The sequence below is a fragment of the Panthera onca genome, chromosome A1 (assembly GCF_046562875.1).
Source record: "Panthera onca isolate mPanOnc1 chromosome A1, mPanOnc1 haplotype 2, whole genome shotgun sequence".
NCBI classification, from domain to species: domain Eukaryota; kingdom Metazoa; phylum Chordata; class Mammalia; order Carnivora; family Felidae; genus Panthera; species Panthera onca.
In genome coordinates, this window is record NC_138339.1 from 54,039,923 (window position 1) to 54,062,058 (window position 22,136).

The 22,136-nt window shown below is 37.1% G+C and overlaps 1 long non-coding RNA gene across 1 annotated transcript in view; it reads right to left on the reverse strand.

Annotated features, from left to right (window-relative positions):
• The window catches only part of LOC132680952 (uncharacterized), a 116,436-nt gene that overhangs the window by 72,367 nt on the left and 21,933 nt on the right, over nucleotides 1–22,136 (reverse strand). Inside the window, exons 4-7 of the long non-coding RNA XR_013555471.2 lie at nucleotides 19,441–19,631; nucleotides 16,104–16,191; nucleotides 13,646–13,688; nucleotides 12,294–12,451 (exon numbers count right to left, since the gene is read on the reverse strand). This is a non-coding gene — a long non-coding RNA (uncharacterized LOC132680952). The remainder of the gene's footprint in view (nucleotides 1–12,293; nucleotides 12,452–13,645; nucleotides 13,689–16,103; nucleotides 16,192–19,440; nucleotides 19,632–22,136) is intronic.

Consider the following 22,136-nt stretch of genomic DNA (forward strand, 5'->3'; position numbering starts at 1 on the left):
TTAGAAGAAGCACTTGACATATCAATTGCTTCAGTATCCTGAGATAAATACAGTAATTGAAGCATCAAGAGACATAACAACAGGAGCTCCTGGGTAGCTCAGTTGGTTGAGCCACAGACTCTTGATTTCAGCTCAGGTCATGATCTCATGGTTCATGAGTTCAAGCCCTGCATTGGACTCTGCACTGACAGTGCAGAGCCTGCTTGGTATTCTCTCTCTCCTTCTCTTTCCGTTCCTCCCCTGATTGGTTCCTCTCTGTCTCTCTGTCTCTCTGTCTCTCTCTCTCTCTCTCTCTCTCAAAATAAATAAATAAACAAACAAAATTAAAAGGAAAAAATAAGAAGCTATAACAACAGTGAAGAGGAGTACCAGAAAGGAAGTCTGCATGATGTCTGCTCCTAGACTCCAAGGTATTAATCTCTAGGAACAGAGACTCATCCATTTGACTACAAATAAGCTCAATTAAAAAAAAATACTGAATAGGCCATGGAGGCCTTAACAACTATTTAATACATTATTTTACTTAAGAAGTCAAAAAGCACTCCCAACAAACAAGAATCCAGGGCCAGATGGCTTTTCAGGGGAATTCTACCAAACATTTAAATAAGAGCAAACACCTATTCTTTTGAAGTTGTTCCAAAAAACAGAAATTGAAATAAAACTTCCAACTCATTCTACAAGGCCAGCATTGATTCCAAAACTGGATAAACACTCCACTAAAAGAGAAAACTACAAACCAATTTCCCTGATGAACATAGATGCAAAAATTCTCAACAAGATACTAGCCAAACTGGATCCAACAATACATTAAAAGAATTATTCACCACGACCAAGTGGGATTTATTCCTGGGATGCAGGGCTGGTTCAATATCTGCAAATCAATCAATGTGATACATCACATTAATAAAATAAAGGATAAGAACCACATGGTCTTCTCAAGAGATGTAGAAAAAGGATCTGACAAAATACAGCATCCTTTCTGGATAAAAACCCTCGAGAAAGTAGGGATAGAAGGAACATGCCTCAAGATCATAAAGGTTATCTACGAAAGATCCACCACTAATATCATCCTGAATGCAAAAAAACTGAGAGTTTTCCCCTTAAGGTCAGGAACATGACAGAGATGCCCACTCTCACCACTGTTATTCAACATAATGTTGGAAGCCCTAGCCTCAGCAATCAGACAACAAAAACAAATCAACGTCATCAAAATCAGCAAGGAGGAAGCAAACTTTCACTCTTTGCAGATAACATGATACCCTATATAGAAAACCCAAAAGACTCCACCGAGAAGATGGTAAAACTGATACATTAATTCAGCAAAGCCATAGGATATAAAATCAATGCACAGAAATCAGTTGCATTCTTATAGACCAATAATGAAACAGCAGAAAGAGAAATCAAGGAATTGATCCCATTTACAATTGCACCGAAAACCATAAAATATCTAGGAATAAACCTAAACAAAGAGGTAAAAGATCTATACACTGAAAACTATAGAAAGTTTATGTTACAGAATTGAGGAAGACCCAAAGAAATGGAAAAACATTCCATGCTCATGGATTGGAAGAACAAATATTGTTAAAGTGTTGATACTACCCAAAGCAATCTACATATTCAATGAAATCCCTATCAAAATAACACCAGTATTCTTCACAAGCTAGAATAAACAATACTAAAACTTATATGGAACCAGAAAAGACCCTGAACAGACAAAGCAAGGTTGAAAAAGAAAATCAAAGCTGGAGGCATCACAATTCTGAACTTCACACTGTATTACAAAGCTGTAATCATCAAGACAGTATGGTACTGGCACAAAAACAGAAACATAGATCAATGGAACAGAATAGAGAACCCAGAAATGGACCCACAAATATATGGCCAACTAATCTTCAACAAAGCAGGAAAGAGTACCCAATGGAAAAAAAAGACAGTCTCTGCAGCAAATGGTGTTAGGAAAACTGGACAGTGACATGCAGAAGAATGAAACTGGACCACTTTTTCACACCATACACAAAAATAAACTCAGAGAGGATGAATGTAAAGACCTAAATGTAAGACAGGAAGCCATCAAAATCCTAGAGGAGAAGACAGGCAACAAACTCTTTGACCTCAGCCACAGCAACTTCTTATTTGACATGTCTCCAGAGGCAAGGGAAACAAAAGCAAAAATGAGCTATTGGGACCTCATCAATATAAAAAAGCTTCTGCACAGGAAAGGAAACAATTGGAAAAGCTAAAAGGTAACCAAAAGAATGGGAGAATATATTTGCAAATGACATATCTGATAGAGGGTTAGTATCCAAAATCTATAAAGAATATCCAAAAAACAAATAATCCAGTGAAGAAATGGGCAAAAGACATGAATAGACACTTTTCCAAAGAATACATGAATAGACACTGTTCCATTGATGGCTAACAGACACATGAAAAGATGCTCAACATCACTCATCATCAGGGAAATACAAATCAAAACCACAATGAGATACCACCTCAGAATGGAAATACAAATCAAAACCACAATGAAATACCATCTGTCAGAATGGCTAAAATTAACTCAGGAAATAACAGATGTTGGCAAGGATGCAGAGAAAGGGGAACCCTTTTGCAGTGCTGGTGGGAATGCAAACTGGTGCAGCCACTCTGGAAAACAGTATACAAAAACTTAAAAACAGAGTTAATCTATGAATCAGGAATTGCACTACTGTGCATTTACCCAAAGGACATAAAAATGCTGATTCGAAGAGGCACATTCATCCCTATATTTATAGCAGCTCTATCAACAATAGCCAAATTATGGAAAGAGCCCAAATATCCATCAACTGATGAATGAATAAATAAGATGTGGTACAACACACGCGCGCGCACACACACACATACACACACACACACACACACACACACACACATACACACATACACACAATGGAATATTACTTGGTGATCAAAAGTAATAAAATCTTGCCATTTGCAATAATATGGATGGAATAGAGTGTATTCTGCTAAGTGAAATAAGTCAGAGAAAGTAAAATACCGTATGATTTCACTCATATGTGGAATTTAAGAAACAAAACAGATGAACATAGGGCAAGGGAAGCAAAAATAAGATAAAAACAGAGAGGAAAACAAACTATAAGAAATTTAAATACAGAGAACAAACTGAGGATTGCTGGAGGGATGTTGGGAGGGGGGATGGGCTAAGTGAGTGATGGGCATTAAGGAGGGCACTTGTTGGGATGAGCACTGGGTGTTACACGTAAGGAATCACTATATTCTATTCCTAAAATCATTATTACACTATATGTTAACTAATTTCGATTTAAATTGTTAAAAAAGAAGTGTAAAAGCAGGGGCACTTGGGTGGCTCAGTTGGTTAAGCACCCTACTTTGGCTCAGGTCATGATCTCTTGGTTCATGGGTTGGAGCCCTGCGTCCAAATCTTCACTAAAGTGCAGAGCCTGCTTGGGATTCTTTCTCTCCCTCTCTCTTTCTGCTCCTCCCCACCTCCTCTCAGAATAAATAAACTTAAAAAAGTAGAAAAGTAAATCTCCATGTCAACATCATGTTATATATTTTAGCTTACTATAAACAAATTAAAGATTTGGCATTACATCATTTATTTATTTATGTATTTATTGCTGAGTAGTTCCCATCAATAAAAGCTATGGGCAATTATTCATTCATTTGTAGTTTACAAAGCACCTATCTGTATAGCATTTTATTTCATTCTTACAATTTTTCTGTTAGATGGGAGAAATTTTTCCCATTGCATAGATTAGAGAATGGAGGTTTAGTGAGATTATAATAGACTGTCCCTAGACGACATTCTGCATAAAATGCAGCATTTTTCTTCATCTGGAGGAAGACTTTGGATTTGCAGTACAAAATTTAATAATTTGAGAAAATATAACAAAGTGTTCCTGTTTTCTCCATAATTAATGGAAGGACCTTTTTTATACCATGCTGATGTGATTATAATAATCATCATGGTAACAAGAATAGAATATACTAAAAAAGGGAGAAAATATCAAGCTAAATCTTCCTTAGAACTCCTAGCAACTTAGAACTTTGAGCATTTGAAATGCTCAAAGCAGCACCTTATTCTTTTCAGATCTAAGTTCCCTCCATGCAATTGTTTCCTCCATATGAAGAGCTTTCAGTAATTTAATTTTCCATTTCCACATGGTTCAGTAAGTTACTACATCAGCCATGAGACTTCCAGGAAATTTAACACAAAAGAGTTTACTATTTTTTATTTAAAACTTTTTTTAACGTTTATCATTTTTTTGAGAGACAGACAGAGCATGAATGGGGGAGGGGCAGAAAGAGAGACACACACACACAGAATCCAAAGCAGGCTCCAGGCTCTGACTGACAGCACAGAGCCCAACGCAGGGCTTGAACCCACAGACTGTGAGATCATGACCTGAGCTGAAGTCGGATGCCCAACCAACTGAGCAACCCAGGCACCCACAAAAGAGTTTATTGTAAAAAGGAAAAGTATTAGAATCACATAATGTAAGTTCCAAGAATATGTTTTCTTCAGGTATGTCTTGATCCAGGGGCTCAAATAATGATGTAAGGACCCAAACACTTTTCTTCTACTGGTTCTGCTTTCCTCAATGCTGGCTTCAATTTCAGGCAGCAAAATAATTGCCAGTAGTTCCAGACCACAGGCTTCCAGGTTGAAATACAGTAGGAAAAGCACATTTACCTTTTCCTTAGCAGCTCAAATAAGTTTTGTTTTGCTTCATTGGTTCTTATTGAATAACATATTTATATCTGAACTTTGGCCAGAGAAAAGTGATAATTCAAATGGTTAGGTATAAATCTCAAGTAATTTCCTTAAACTGGAAGAGAGTCAATGTCAGGCAAAGCACACAAAATGAGAAGGAAAACAACATGTAGCTTCGCAGGAAAATTCATATACAGTTGCCAGAAGAAAGCTTAATGGATTCTGAATGGCAGAAACAGTAGTCATTCATGACAGTTCCATACAGGTCTTATATTAAACCCTAAGCCCAATTTTATATTAAATGAAGACTGAGAGTTGGTTTCATAGCATAAAGCTACATAAGAACAAGGAAAGGTGCTATATAGATCAGGTTCCCCGGGAAGCAGACTCTGAAAGGAAGATTGCATGCAGGAAGTTCATTGGGATATGTACTCATCAACACCCATGTGGGTAAAGGAAGCAGTACTGAGCACTGGAAAAAGTTAAACTGCAAAAAAGCAATAAGTGTGGTCTCATCCAATCCCACATGGAACTCTTAAGCTAGTCTGGTCTTCAGAGTTATACTGAATTGAAAGAAGATTACCAGGACTTTTTCCCCCCCACATTGTCCATAAATTGGATGTAGGCTGTTCCTGAGGAGGGTACATAACCTTGGGGCAAACTGGCCTTCCACTGAGGGCAGTTGCTGGGACTCAGCTGTGCCAGCAGATAACTCTACCAAAAGCCGAAGATGAGGTGTGATACTGAGGTGGGTGATCTAGAGGGCACACCACAAAATTCATGGGTTTACCCCTTGTGCTACCCAGATACATTGGGAGTAAATTAGTTGGCTTCATTTGAAACACTTTCTCCAAGATTCTGGTTGGCCTCTTTTCCTGGAAAGACTTGCAAGTGCAAAGTTAGTGGGATAAACTATAGCCCTTCCACCACTACAGCTGTTCTCAACACCTCAAAAGATATTTATCACCTCCTTCCTCTGCTACCAATCCTAGATTCCTCTCACCCTCAACTGGCACCTCTGCCATTCTAAGCCCCAAGGCTTAAGCCCCTGTTAAGTATACCTTTCTCAGACTGGTTACTGCATTTGTCAATTTGTGTTCAAAATCAGGCAGGATTGTACCAAAAGACACCCAGTGGATCATCTGGGTGTGTTCATTGTATAACAGCAACCCTATCTTCTCTTGATCATAATGATCAATTATCCATGCCAGAATGGTGCCTTCTTTCCCTGTCTTATGGTTTCTTGGCACAAGGATACCAAAGTGACTGGACTCTTAACTATAGATTAGATTTTAATGAGACTCTTGCTGTGTTCCCTAGTAGAAGGATTCTTTCTCTGAGAATCATTATTCTCTACACCCACAGAACCCAGAGTTGTAGGAATTAGAAATACAAATTCCATAAGAGGCTCATTGGGAGTAATAGGAAGCAGGTCAACTCTACTACCATTTATTGCTTCCCAGACCTATATAGTCTACTTACTACGGACACAGCATCATATAATGATTATGATTAAGAGTGTATGTGGTATTCTATGCCCTTAAAAAGCTGTTCATTCATCACTTCATTACTCTGGCAGTCCACATTTTCTCAGTGGTGTGGTAGAGGATAGAGCAATAAGTAATATTGCCATGTGTTCACACGTTATTAAGTGGCCCCTTGGTATGATGCAGTGTTATGTGGAATCCTATATCCATGGATCAAACACTACCAACCTTTTGGATAATAGAGCTAGCTAAATCCTTATGGGCAGGAAAGTCAAAAACATACCCAAAACATATTCTAGTTCCGGTCAACATTAGTTTCTTTTCATTCCAAGGTAGAAGGAATTCAATAAAATCAACTTATAATAATGATTACCAAATGGCTAGTTGGTCTTCTCAAGGAATGGTGCCATTTCAAGGGCTCAGTATTGGCTCTGTTACTGGCAGTTTAGAGATTAAACAGCAACAGAGTGAGACTAAGCTGGGTGAGTTAATGCCCAACACTCATAGATAGCCTCCATCCTTGCCACCATGGCTACTCCCAGAATTGAGTTGGTAATGACAGAAACTGGTTGACATATCCTGGACAAATCATTATTGTCCACTTAGTTGTTCAGTGTCACTTCTCTATGAATGTTCTCTGGTAAACATTAATATATAATATAAAAGCTTTCAGATAAGATGAAATTAGAAACTAAATTTGTACTCCCACCTGAAGCAATTATAAAAAGTGATAAAATATATGAAACCACAGTTTCAACACTCTAGAGAGTAGGCAACAAATGACATTGATCCTATGGGTTAAGGAGATGCAGCTAAGAGTCCATATTTAAAGTATAGAAAGAAAGAAACTGTCAATCAAAATTGTATACCCAGTAACAGTATCTTTTAAAGCTGAAGATGAAATAAAGTCTCTTTCAAACATATGAAAACTGAAAGAATTCACAAACAGAAGACCTGCACTATAAAAAAAGTGGAAAAGGGAGTCCTTGAGGCAGTAATAAAATGATACTGAATGGAAACAGGGATCTACACAAAGTAGTTAAGAATAGCAGAAATGGTAACTACATGGGTAAATATTTGTGATTTTTTTTTCTTATTATTTAAATATAACTAAAACAAATGATTAAACAAAAAGACTATCAGTGTACTCCAGGATTTGTAACACGTAAAAGTGTGAAATGATAGCATAATGTTGGAAGAAGAAAAATGGAAGGTTACTATCATAAGGTTCTTACATGTTTAACATTATAGATGAAGGGGTATACTACTTGAATGTAGATTGTGATACATTAAACACGTGTACTTTAAACCCTAAATCAACAACTAAAATAACAAAAAATTACAGCCAATAAGCTAATAGAAAAGATAAAATTGGGCAAAAAAATGCCACAATTAATCCAAATGAAGACATAAAAAGAGGAAAAGAAAACGAAAAAACAGATGGGCATATAGAAGATGAATAGCAAGAGGACAGACTTAAACTTAACCATATCAATAATCACATTAAATGTAAATGGTCTAAACATGCAAATAAGGCAGACTGGAGGGGGAAAAAAACCCAAGACCCAACTATTTGCTGCTTAAAAGAAGATAAATTGTAAATAGAGACACAAATGGGTTAAAATTAAATGGATGGAAAAAAAGATATATTTTGATAACACTAATCAAAAGAAAGCTGTGTTGAGTATATTAATTTTGGCATCATCTTCAAGTAAACAGACTGTACTAACTTTTGATAGGATATAATGGGTCATTTCTGCAGGCCCAGAGGATTCAGCAAGAAACTAAGTTATTAGTTTCTCAGGTATTTTAACTTAAATATCCCCATCCCAAGATTCAGCATTCCACTTCCTCCCAACCAGGATCTTTAATTTTCATAGCAGAATTGATGGCTTTGGGAATTCAAATTCTCTGCTCTTAGGGAACCTGATTCTGATCCTGATAGCCAGTGTTCCCATTTCCTGGTTTTGAGATATGTGGGTTTCTTTATATCTTACTGTTGAAATCCTTTGACTTGCACACTTAAATAAGTGACAAATAACCCACAGCCTTTCATTATCTTTCTGCATTGCATCCATGGCACTCAAAGATAACCAGTTTCACAGATATTATGATTATTAGTTCCCCTAAACCTTTCATACCTGAGCTATTGACTCTTCTAGTGTATTTCCTTCTACCAACATCTGATCTTGGTTCAACACTATTAGACATTTGAATAATTTTACTGACACATCATGTCACAGGCTATCTACACTCCACCTACTATTAGGATTGGGGTTCTCATTGCCAGCTGACCAGGAAGTAATCAATTCCAAAATCTCATTTTAGAGTCTACTTCTCATTTAGTCTTCTGGTTCTAACTATCTTAGGTCAGTATCACCAGGAAACAGACTCTAAGATAGATTATTTGCATACAACTAGTTTATTAGAAAACATTTTTAAGATAAAACGTGATGTAGTTCCAAGAGGTCTCAGCTGATCCCATAGAGAACTCTGAAGTTGTATGTCCCAACTTCAAGCAAGCAAGAGGACCAAGCTCTTATGCCCAACATTGACCAATCTTTGCATATGGGCTGTTCCTGAAGATGGGACATAATCTTGAGCAAAAGACTCTCCTTTGCTTAAAGTAAGGTACACACTCAGCTGTGAGCTGTCAGTAAGATAGACTGGGACAAATCAAATATGTGTACTATAAACCTTAACTTCTAAAACAAGAGGTGAGTGAATTGTATGCCTTCTAATGGTAGAAGATGCTGGGAAGAAATAAGTGGGCAGGTGAGGAATATAGGTAGCATAACACAGATCTACCACAAAGCAATATAAAGTGAAAAGAGGAAAAAAAAGTAATTCTGTTCCTATTCTTAGAGATTCATGAGCTACATAACAACAACAACAAAGTACCACTGCTGCCTCACTTTCTTGGGGGATGGGAAGATGATAATGAGCATACACCTCAGTAGAAATTTTTGGCATCTTTTCCCAAAAGAATATGACAGAAGAGATCCCCTATATTAAATAGTTGTCAAATGGTTATGCACTTATTATAGATGCATAGTGTTTTGTTTTGTTTTGCTTTGTTTTTACATCAGGTAGATAGATGGACATATCAGTCCATCAGAGAGAAAAGGGAAAAGGTTAAGAAAACAAAGAATCTAGCTGATACTCATTTTCAAATCAAACAAAACCATTTTCCAAATGCTAATTTCTCTCAATTGTCAACATGAGCTCAATGCTTCTATTTCATTCTCACTGGACCCATATGGGAGAATTGGTCTACTCAATCCAATAATAATTCTGTCAAAGTCATTTTTTTAATATGTAGAGAAAACATGTCTGTCTGAATTTTTTCCAAATAATCATTATGTGAAGTAAATAATTCCAGATCACAATTTCTTTCTACCTCCATTTAACTCAAGTACTCTCATAAGGAAGCACTTCTCTGTTAGAGTTAATAGCTCTATCCAAAACATATCCATATCCATATCCGTAACAGATCTATCCAAAAGCAAAGAACTGCTCAAAAACCAAATGTATCAGACAGTTTCATTTACCTGCCTAAAAATAGTTTTATTTTAAATTCTATTTCAAATACAACTCACCAAGAACTAATCCTATACATTCTCCAGACAGTGCCTAACAAAGTCACAATCACAGGTTCTAACTACCCCTCCAGAGTAAGCTTTGACAAAGTACATGCCATGAAATTCATATCATAGAACCACCAACTTTTTAAAGAGCTTCAGAAATGAAATAACACCTGCTTTTACATTCCAAAAAGATCACTACAGAATCCTGATGTTCAGGTTACTAACACTAGGGTAATGACATAACTGCATGAGTCTACTCAAGATGCCATAACAAAATACCATAGGCTAAGGATCTTAAGCAAAAAAATTTACCTCTCACAGTTCTGGAGGTGAAGAAGTCCAAGATCAAGGGTATCACCATATTCAGTTCCTTTTAAGGACCTTCTTCCTGGTTTTCAGATACTACTTTCTTGCTTTGTTCCCACATGGCAGAGAGGGAGCTTTGGTCTCTCTTCCTCTTCTTATATGGACACTATTCCCATGACGGTGGCCCCACCTTCATGAACTCATCTAAACCTAACTACCTCCCAAAAGCCCCACCTTCAAATGTCATCACATTGGGGGTTAGAGCTTCAACATATAATTTTGGGGAGGATACATTCAGTCTATTACATTACCACATTCAAGAGATTCAAGATTCAATATTTCAAGGCTCTCTTCAGCACATTAAAGGAATGCCTACATTAGTTGCATTATTATACAAGAATTAAAATTGGTCACAAAAGTATGTTTTAACAACCATTTTTAAACATAATTTTAATGATAAATAACTGGTTAGATAAACACTTTTTGTACTGTAGTCTTGAATTTCATTTTGTACTTTAATTAGCTACTTTATCAGCTAATCTAAACATTTGGCATTATACAGAAAGCTCAAGCATTGAGAGACCATGGTTAATTAAATTGCCTGATTAACTAAATGTTAAGGTAGAGGATCTCTTAATTCAACAATTTCTGAAAACACACACACACACACACACACACACACACACACACACACACATACACACACACACACTATATCTATCTATGGCTGTGTAGTTAAATACATATATCTAAGTTAATCTTTCTTGGTGCCTCAGAATCTTACAAGGCTTTAAGGAGACTTTGATCAGAAATAATACTATTATACTATAAATGCAGATGGTTCAACATTAGTCTGTCTTATGCATATCATAGTAGATTTGTGTATTTCTCATCTTCTAAACAGGAGATGGAAAATAATTTAGAGTCCTCCATTAAATGGATGCCATACATATTGATAAAGAACATGTATAAGTCCAATCAATCAAGTATTTCAGGGTCAGCAAGAGAAACACCTATATGTTAACCTAGAATAACAAAAGCTTGTCACAAATATTCACAATATCGTAAAGCAGATGAAATTAGTTGTAATAGTATAGCCATTGTGCTTTGGTCCTAGCTACAGAACATCTGGTAGGCTTTAGCAATAATAGTTGTTTGGTCCTGAAAGATGGGACAAATTTTAACTGAAAAACCTAAGTTATACTTCTTTTCCCAGCATTTATACTTCCCAAAAGTGAGGATTTGATTGATGATAATTCAATATTAAAGGTTGTATTAACCCCCCCCACCTGTCTACTCACTTTCAATCCAGAGCTACCTGGGAAGTGACAGATTCCTTTCATGTTCATCCCATTTACATTCTTATTCTTAGAGCCTGGCCCAATCATCTCTGTTAATTTAGCAACTGGCTCCATCTCCCTAACAGAGCATTCTGTACATATGGCTGGGATTGAAGTAGAAGAGTAAACAGTTGGTGTGAATTTCTATGAACCAGGGATAGGGATATATGAAGTCTAATCAGTCAGGTTTGAAAGTAATGGAAGTTAATTCACAGGAATCTATTTGACTCAGTTTCCTTTATATGAAGCCCTCAAGAATAACATCTTTCAAAGACCTTTTCCCCTAACTCCACCAAACAAAAAAATATGAAGTCTTTCTCTTTATTAGACCATGAACCCAGCTTTTACACAGCACCCAGATTTCTCCCTACACAGTTAACAACTCTTCCATCCCAATTTCATTTAAATAACTTATTTCCAGGAATTCATATGACTCTAATTACACCGAAATTTTTGGAAACATATATTCATTATTTTCAGTAATAACTTTCCTCAGAAGTCTTTTTGTATTTCATGTATCCTAGAGCTTATTCTGAAAATCTCTGGCCACTTGCACATATGATTCTTGAACTGAGTATCTAAATGGTGGTGTTTGGATACACTGGACCAAATAGAGAAATTATCAGTCCACATTCATGTCTGATCTCATTTTTTCCTACTCTGGGATAAGCAGTGGACTTAACAAGTTTTTCAATGAAACAGACAAATGAAGGTTATACCTTTACTATGTCCCCAAAAGAATATCCTCTCCAAAAAACATTGGTCAACAGTAGTGGTTACCTAATATTTTTATTACTTAGGTCTCACTTTAAATCTATAATATTAAAAACATTCTTACCCAAAGGAAGATAAAGTAAAATAGTCAATTAAAGCATGGTATTGGCTTAAGATGCACTCGACTTCAAAATTTTCACACTTTTTGTAAATTTTCTGTGCTGGAAACCTTTTCTTCTTCCTGTTCAACATTCAGAACAAAGCGTGTACATGTCTACAGACCTATTTGTCAAGAAATAAAAGTAACGAATGAGAGTCATATTTGAATAACAAGAGTGGACTAGACATAAGAGAATAGAACAGGCTTAGGCAGCTTCAATTCCCCATTTTAAAATGACTTACTATTGTTGGGAATATTAGAACATCAAAAGGATAAATTCAAAACTCAAATTAGTTCCTGTCCTCCCAGGAGAGACAGCCTGCATGATTCTGATCTGTCTTTCATGTGTCGTTCTCGCTCAAACTTACACTTTCAAGGGCTAGAGTGTCATTTCAATATGCAAAGGAGCATTGGCATTAATGAGAGTTATATTTAGAATTCCTTCTACTGGGAGATAGAATATAATATTAAACTTGTGAATTTTAAGGTCACAACAAGGACGTATTGACAAGCTAAAGTTTCAAAACTATGTAAATTAGCTACTTGGATAATCACAGGCTGTACAAATCAGCTCATATTAGAAGAGACAAGTTTGTTCATTCTTTCCACAACTAAGGATTTGTCAGAATAGGGCTATGTTATATTCTGATAACAAGCCTAAAATATCACTGATTTATTTTTTAAAAAGTCTATTTCTCCCTCATACCACATAACTACCATGTCAGGTCTTTTTACCCCTGATGCCGAGTGACAGAGCAACAACCATCTCACAGGCTGTTGGCCACTCTGACAATGGGAAAAAATAGATCTAGACTGTATTGCACAAGTGATTAACTGTTCCTGCCTAGAAGTATCCCTCACATCTCTTACAAATTATTGGCTGAAACAAACCATATGACTGCATCCAACCATAATGGGGAAGGGAAGTGCAATCTTTTTTTTTTTTTTATCATAGAACAGCTAAATATATTCTGGATATTGCAAGAGGATACTATTATAGGAAAACTTATTTTCTGGTTGAAACTACCTTCTACATAGAATGCATTTGTTGGCAGCAATGGGGAAGTACAATCTTTAAAAACAACAGCAAAGGTCTGTCCTTAGAAACTTAGAAACTAGTGAAGGAAATCATACATGTACAAAATATATACATAAATGAAGATAACTCTCTATTGTAGTAACTGACATGGAAGAGATAATCAATGATGTGGTAGAAAGTAATGTGAAAGGAAACAGATGAATAAGAAGGCCCATTTCAGATAATGTGGTCAGTTACAAAAACAAAAACAAAAGAGTAGATACATTTGATATCTTACCCTTGACCTCGCAGGTCCACTCTTATTCCTTTTCCACTCTGTGCTTTGAGAGGTTGACATGTGAAAGACAGAAAAATATGCCACTTTGGTATATACTGTTAGTTTGAACTGTAGTCACTTAAAAAATAGCAAATGAAGAGACAGGCATCTCTGAACTCCCCTTATCTGCCTAAAGACAGATTCTCCAAAAGGAGCTCAATTGTCATAAATCTCCTCTCTAGGAGTTGTATCAAATGGGGAAGATTGACTCTTTCTTTGGTGTTGTTGAACTACCAATTTTGGAAAGGAGGGCCCAAAACAAGTCCATTGTTGTGGGGACACAGGGATAACTGTTATGTGAATTGAAAAGTTCTGGGATAAAAGTATCTTTGGGATACAATAATGAAGACCAAGTTTTAAATACAAATGTTTAGGATTAACTTGTAATTGAGTTATTAGATCCTTGATAGAGAATTGGTCCCTAATTCAAGGCACACAGGGTCAGAAGTTAGGGATCTAGAAGTAGATCCCTACTTCTAGGGATCTTCCTAGAAGATCCCTCCCTCTTAGCAGCTGGAAGAAGGAAGGAAGGAAGGAAAGAGAGATGTGAGTCTGGGTAGAGTAGAGTCTGAGTAGAAGGATGCAAAGAAGGGTCCTCCTGAAGGGTAAGCTATTTAGTAGATCTGTGCTAGGATAAGGGCTTGCCCTCATGAATTACACAGAGCGGTAACCTCAGGTAAACATCTTGCTAGCTTCAGTTTGCTAGAGAAGAAATAGATTCTCAGACAGGAAACCTCATCTGACTAGTTTCAGGCAGAGAGTAGACTGATAAGATGGTAATTTTATGTGTCAAACTGACCAGATCACAGAATACGCAGACATTTGGTCAAACATTACTCTTGGTATGTCTGTGACAATATTTCTGGATAAGATTAGAATTTGAATCAGACTCAGAATTTGTAGACTGAGTAAAACAGTCTAAGTGGGTCCCATAAAATCAGTTGAAGGCCTAAATAGAACAAAAAGCCTGCCCCTTTTGCAAGTAAGAGGGAACTCCTCCTTCCTAACTGCCTTGAGCTAGGACATAGGTTCTATCCTGCATTCATACTCAAACTGAAAGAAGACTGACTCATCACAGGAGAGGAAACTTGAACAACTTTACCACACAATAGCATACCTCCCCACTAATCTTCTAAGGGCCCATTCATCTGTCCTAAAAATCATGTACTCTCCCTTAAGAGGCCTACATCCCCCACCTTCCCTTCCCCAATTAAAATAGTGTTTAAGTCTGAATTCTAAGTCACCTCAGGGACTCACTCATTTTTTCCTTGGGTATACATGAAATATATGTGTTAATAAACTTGTTTGTTTTTCTCCTGTTAATCTGTCTTTTATTATAGAAATCTCAACTAAGATCTCAAAAGGGTGGAAAAAAAATATTTTTATTCCCCTACACATGTATGGACTCCAACAATGGGCTTCCTTTCCTTCTGGCTTCCAGTTAGTTTCCACCACTAAGAAGCAGAAGGGTGAAATCGGGGAAAGGCAGAAGAATGAAGTCTTCCCTCCTTTTATGGTGGAGATGCTGCTTGCTGGGTGTAATCCCCAGCTATGGTTATAACTCCTGTCAGATGTATTCCCTCTCTGCCCATAGTAGTGGCCACACCCTCCCCAGTTCCTTCGGGCCTAAGAGTGGTAATTCCCTGATGTTTCTAGTCCCAGGGAACTACACTACCCACTGTGGTTTCCCTAATTGCCACAGACTGAATTGTGTCCCCTCAGATTCATATGTGAGGACACAATGAGAAGGTAGCCCTCTGCAAGCCAGGAAGAGAGCCCCTACCACACAACTCAAGCATGCTGACAACCTGACCTCAGACTTCCAGCCTCCAAAACTGTGAGAAATAAAAATTTCTGTTGTCTAAACCACCCAGTCTATGGTACTCTGTTTTGGCAACCTGGGCAAACACACTAGCCTATACCCTTATAAGAATCCCTTTATTAAATTCCCAAATTACCTACTATGAGTTTGCCATCTCTGTTCTTCTGAGATCCTTACTAATGCAAAATATGTACCTTTAATTCTCATTTGTTTGTACCTATGATTTCTCACAAACTTGTAATTCCTATATACATGACAGATTAATTATGACTTATAAAATTAGAACAAATTATTGTTTAAAAAGGAGAAATATTTAAATCAATATATCATTTGTGTTTTATTTAAGGCACAAGATGGCATAATTATTCGTACAAGGGGACTGGAAGGCTAGGCAGATCTGGGGTTTAAAGATAGTCTCTGCACAGAGTGGCAGAATTACCTACCAAGTTATCTCTCTAATGTTCATGTTCCTCTCCTGTCAAGTGAGCATCATCATTTGCTCTATAACCAATGCAGCTATTATAGGATTGCAGTAACCGCCCAAAGTGAACCACAGAAAACTGTTACCATTAATTATTATTATTGTTACTCTCTTACCAAAAATCCTTTTGTGATAGTGCTATTTTTGGAAGCTTCTTCAATCTTGAGCATATCAATGGGTGCTAGTCCTAACAACCCGCATAGCCTATGGGATTTTTATATTAAAGAGAATGAATTAATACCTATTAACAAGCTCTAAAAGCAATATGAACTAAGGCCAGGAAACATCCTGAATTTTGTCTACAAAACATTCTCTTTAGAAGGGAAGCTAATCAACGAATTATTACCTTTAATGAAGTTCTTATATTACATTCAGGACACTTGATATAATTTACTTTAATTAATTACTTTGTTATGCTTAGAGGAAGTTGTTTGACAAATTATTTGTCCTGCCCATAGATTCTCTTATTATCCCTTTTCTTCCCTGCTGCCAGAACAAACATAGACATAACCTAAACAAAGAGCTAAAAACTACTAACAAGCATCAGCACCTACCTCAGCAACTAACATGAGACATATTCACATAAGACCTTATTTAATTTTTCTTTAGTAACACAGAATTTTCTATGGTTCAGTCAATAAGCATTTTACAGGGCAGTTAAGCCAGGCTCTGAAATCTGCACATATTATGAACATTTGTAACAGGAAAAAGGATTTCTCAGCAGGTAGATTGAATCATGAAAAGTCTGAAAATCAACAATTTATGCAACAAGGTTATGCAACAAGAAATTCTTAGCTTTTTAAATCCAACGTCCAAAAATAATTTCTAATAAATTGCTACTTACACATGACCTTGAAAGATACCTAATCAACCCATACTTCTAAGATGAGAGTGTTAAGTGAGTTATAAGACCTTGATCAAGTTCTTTAACCTGTACAGTTTTTAGATTTCTCATTAAAATGGGGGATATAATAGCACATAGGGCAAGGGCTGCTGAGAGAATGAAATGAAATAAGGCATGCAAAGTAGTTCCTGATACATAGGAAAGCACTCAATCATTGTTCGCTATTCTATTATCATAATATCTGATATCCATTCTAGCTATAGAATAAGATGACCTATTGCCCTTCTAAAAAATTGACTCATCCTACAATAAAAAGGGTTATTCTTACTATTATATGATCATTATTTTAGTTTAAGTCTTTGCTGTAAACATTTGTATGCCAAAAAGAATGACAGTTTTCAATTTTCAAGGTTATCTGTGTGACTTATCCATGAAGATCACTGGCTTATTTAAAAAAATTCCATACCAATAACCAAAAAAAGCTGTTTCTTATTTCTTGCTCATCAGTCTACAATAAAACTAGGGTAAATTTTATGCTAAGCAGCTTAAAGAGACTGGAAAAACAGGTTTTAAATATCAAATCCTAAATATCTGTTGATTTGCTTCAAGGATTCATTTTAACTATGCAATTAATAACTTTAAGAAAGAGCAAAAAAATGACCAAATGGAGATCTTATTCATGTTTGAGGTTTCTGAGTTTTCTGATAGGTATGTCTTTTATAACTCCAAGTACCTTTGTAAAATGGGAAGAGGTATAATCCGAAATAGCTTACAACATGAGGCAATATTTCTAAAGTGCATGCATGCCACATAGATGGTCGTCCTTACTGGATGCACTAGTCAGTAGGAAGGCATGCTCATCCAGTCAAACATCTTAAAGTCCACTTTTTTCCCCTCAGTCAGGACCCAAAATGTAAGGGATTAAGCAAATGAAACTCCAGCCCTTTTAAATATCTTTCTTTTTTATTTTTTTCTTTGGAAAGAAAAGTCTTAAGACAATAACCACTTTGCTTCATAAATTAATTGCTGTTATTTTAGCTTAAGGGTTACCATGTAAAAATACAATTCAAGCAAAGGTGGCATGCTAGTCAAGTTATTCTACTTCTATATTAAAGTCTAAAGCTGGATGAAGTTTGAACTTTCCTATAGGATCAGAACAAAAAAGGATTTAAAACTGATTTTCCCAAAATACATATTCACGAGACAAATCCCCAGTATCATGCCATGGGCAAATGCCTCAGACCTTATATTCATTTTCACCTGGAGCTAATAACTACAGATTAACAAGTGACTGCCCACCAAAGTCTGGGAAATAAAAGGGCCCAATATAAGTGTCCTTTAAAATGCTTTCAAAAGCTCCTGAATGTGGACTGTTATACAAGATAACTTTCTTGGATTCTTCAAAAGTCAATGTCGTAAAAACAAAAACAAACATTATTTTTGCTTCTCTTCCCTTATGTTCATCTGTTTTGTAACATGGAGGGGGACAAAACATAAGAGACTCTTAAACACAGAGAACAAACAAAGGGTTACTGGCGCGGTTGTGGGAGGGGTGATGGGCTAAATGGGTAAGGGGGATTAAGGAATCTACTCCTGAAATCACTGTTGCACTGTATGTTAATTAACTTGGATGTAAATTTAAAAAATAAATTAAATTAAAAACAAAAACAAAAGCAAACACATATGTCAAAAAAATTCTTAATTGATTGATTTTTTTACATAGAAGCACACCTATTAAAATGGTTTGTGCACAGCAGCCAGTTTGCAATTTGTAGCAAAACAATTAAAGCCCCTTGGCATCGCTGCATTAAGAAATACATTAAGAGCTGCCTGGGTGGTTGAGTCAGTTAACCATCTGACTCCCACTCAAGTAATTATCTCATGATCCTTGCGTTCGAGCCCCACTTCAGGCTCTGTGCTGACAGCTCAGAACCTGGAGCCCGCTTTTGATTCTGTCTTCTCTCTGCCCCTGCCCCACTCACATTCTCTCTCCATCAAAATAAATTTTTTAAAAATATATTTTAAAATATAGTAAATATATATATACACATTTATAAAAAATATATATTTCTCCCACAGAAGTGAGAGAAACAAAAATAATATAAAAACAGAGAGGGGGACAAAACATAAGAGACTCTTAAATATAGAGAACAAACCGAGGGTTGCTGGAGGGATTGTGGCTGGAGGGATGGGCTAAATGGGCAAGGGGCATTAAGGACAACCCTTGTTAGGATGAGCACTGGGTGTTATATGTAGGGGATAAATCACTGGATTCTCCTCCTGAAATCATTATTGCACTATAAGCTAACTAACTTAGATGTAAATTAATAAAGTAAAAATGTTTTAAATTTAAAAAAAAAGAAACACATTAAGAATTTTCAAGAAATTCTTTTTTGGGGATCTACGATCCAAGCTGTTCATTTGCAAACTGGACCCTATACATTAAGGGCAAGGAGAGAGCAAAGAAAGAAACAGACCACTCAAGATTGGTAGGTGGCTGTTTCAATAAGCAAGCGAACTTACATATGAGGTTTGCCTTGGGTGTTGCAAGATAAGCCGATCTCTGCACTGGCCTGCCATAATCTTAAAAGTTTATATAAGGGCCTTACCTAGTTCAGTCACGTGTACCATCAATGGCCTCAACAACAGGTTGCTCTTTCAAAGTTGCATCCTTGACAACAGCTCCAGCTGTAGGAAATGGTGGGAAGGACATACATTCTAAGGGGAGGGGCTGAAGAGGTTCCTATTGCCCAGATCCAGCCCCCAGGTCAACTAGAGGTTACATCCTCTTAATGATCTCCTACAACACAAGAAAATAATTAAAAATTCTACTTCTATCCATAGATCCCTGTCCGATGATAATTGTGGAACTAGAAAGCTCTGTCGTGCCAAGACAGTGGATGGGTAACAGGTTTTGTGGCATATACAGCAGAGTACACACAGAACTTAGAGCATGCCTTCACTCCATCATTTCTTCAAGTTTTCTGTCTATAGTATACAGAGGGGACACAGCAGGGCAATGCTAACAAGAAAATCCTTTCCTAACCTCTGTCTCCATCCAACTCTACCTTGTCAACTTTCAAGAAGGAAAAGTAGTTATGAAACAGATAATTGGGTCTAATTTCTTATTGCCCCACCAGAAAACACAAATGTAGACAGACACAATAGCTTTAACCTGCCCTGTGCTTTTTCTATTTAGCACCCCACATAAGATGAGAGTATCTGAGAATCTCCCTGCGTGCTTGGTCTTTGCTCTGTTGTCAGTCTGGTAGCACTCCTGTTTCTTCACCTGTGTCTGGGATCAGCAAATCACTGAAGGGCCTTAATTCAGAGCCAAAAGAACAGTAGTAAAAGAACAGAAAATTCATCCTAGTGTGTGCACAATCCCATGTGATCCTCCGTAAGCTAACATAGCAGGCAACCCCACAGGCAGGTGCAATAGGTTAGTGCAAAATAGAAATCAAGTTCATAATAACAGTAATGTTTAAGGACTTATTATGTACTAGATGTCAAATAAGGTACTCTCTGAATGTCAACTATAGAATTCTGAAAAAAAAAAATCTCACAGATGGAATAACTGAGACAATGAATTTACGTGCCTCTTTTAAGAGTTCACCTTAATCCAGACCTTATTCCAGTGCCTGAGTGTTTTTCATAACACTGTATCTCAAAGACCAAAGGTTTTTGGTGAAGAGGAAAGTAATGAGGGTTAGAAAAAAGGAACTAAAGCAACTTTCAGAGCAAGTCACACGACTCCCTATCTTAAGCTCCAGGCCCCAGCCCACCAAGAAGACTTGAACTGTTTCTCACAGCCTTACTTGGTAGCCCTGCATCAGGATCACCTCCAGAGATCATTTACAATTCAGATTCCTGGGGCCTACTCCACCTCTAATGAACCCATATCTCTAAGATAGGGACAAGCAAAGTGCATTTTGAATTGTGCTCCCACAGCGAATTTTAACTAGTTCTCCAGGTGAACCATTGGATTTGATGATTCAGAAAAGGAAATAGGCAGAGTCTAAAAATCTCTACCAGAATTTCAAAGATAAAAAAGACATTCCAAAGTAACAACCCAGGAAGGAGCTTTTGTTTGTCAGCCTCATACATTTTTTATTTTTTTTAGGAGAACAGTTATTATCAACAAACTTCTGAAGGAAACCCAGTCCATTTATTTTACTTGTTTTGACATCTGCAGATAATGACAAGCTAAAGGGAAAAACAGGTTTAAGGATTGTAGCAATTAGTTAATTTGTCACTAATTATTAAAAAATAATATATGCAGCTCTGTGGTTCTCCAGAGGGGAGAGTTACAAATTACTACGGTGGTTGTCATTGCCGCTGCCACTGCTGATGTTATTGTTGTTTTTAAAGAACTGCAGGCTCCATATGTTTGTGAATATTAATATTGTCTGAGGTTTGTCAGGTTTCCATGGCCACCTCGGTTCCCTTCTGCCCACAGGATGTGACGCACTGGGAGTCAGAATTATGAAGGAGCCCACTTATATAAATACAACCTGGGAAGCAGTTCAATCTGGAAACAGCCTCTTCCCTTCCCACAATTCCCCACCTTGTTCGTTTTGATACATTGACCGAAACGCACCTGCTTCCAGCCCACTAGTCCTTCACATTTGTTTTCTCTCCAGCTCAGTTATCCTCTCCAACTCCCCTCAATTCCTCTAGTTACTCTTCTGTCAACACATTCCTTAGACACACATTCTCACTCAAACCTTTTAGCAACACTTCCTCTAAGTTCTTTTCTAAACCAAAACCTAGCTTTCCCCTGATCATGATAGTAGAGTACAGAGATCCTGGTGATGTCATCTTTTTTCTCCCTGCTAACCCACTCCTAGTCCCATCATCCCAATGTCTTGGAACTAAAAGTAGGTCACACATTCTCAATATTTCTGCTTTCTCTATTGTTTCATTATTTCCTCTCAAGGACTCCTCCCTACTTTTAACTTCCCCTGTCTAGTCAGGCCATCCTCCTGATCTCACCCTTTATCTTCTTATCTCTGGGGGGCACCCCCCAGCTTTCCTGGTTGGCCCTGTCTTCTCTTATCCCCCTGAGAGATTACACATGAACTAGACCCCAGCCACAGCTACTTTATCTCCTGTACTCCAAAACTGTTGCTTCAGTTCCATCTTTTGTTGATTTAAACTCCGCTTACAGGCCCAGATCCAATGCTTCTGGCATTGTGATAATTTTCCTACAAATTGACTTGACATTCTCTCTGCATCGCCAAAGCATGGGAGCAGTAGGATGCAGTGCTTAGGAATGTGGTTTCTGGATGAAACTACATAGGTA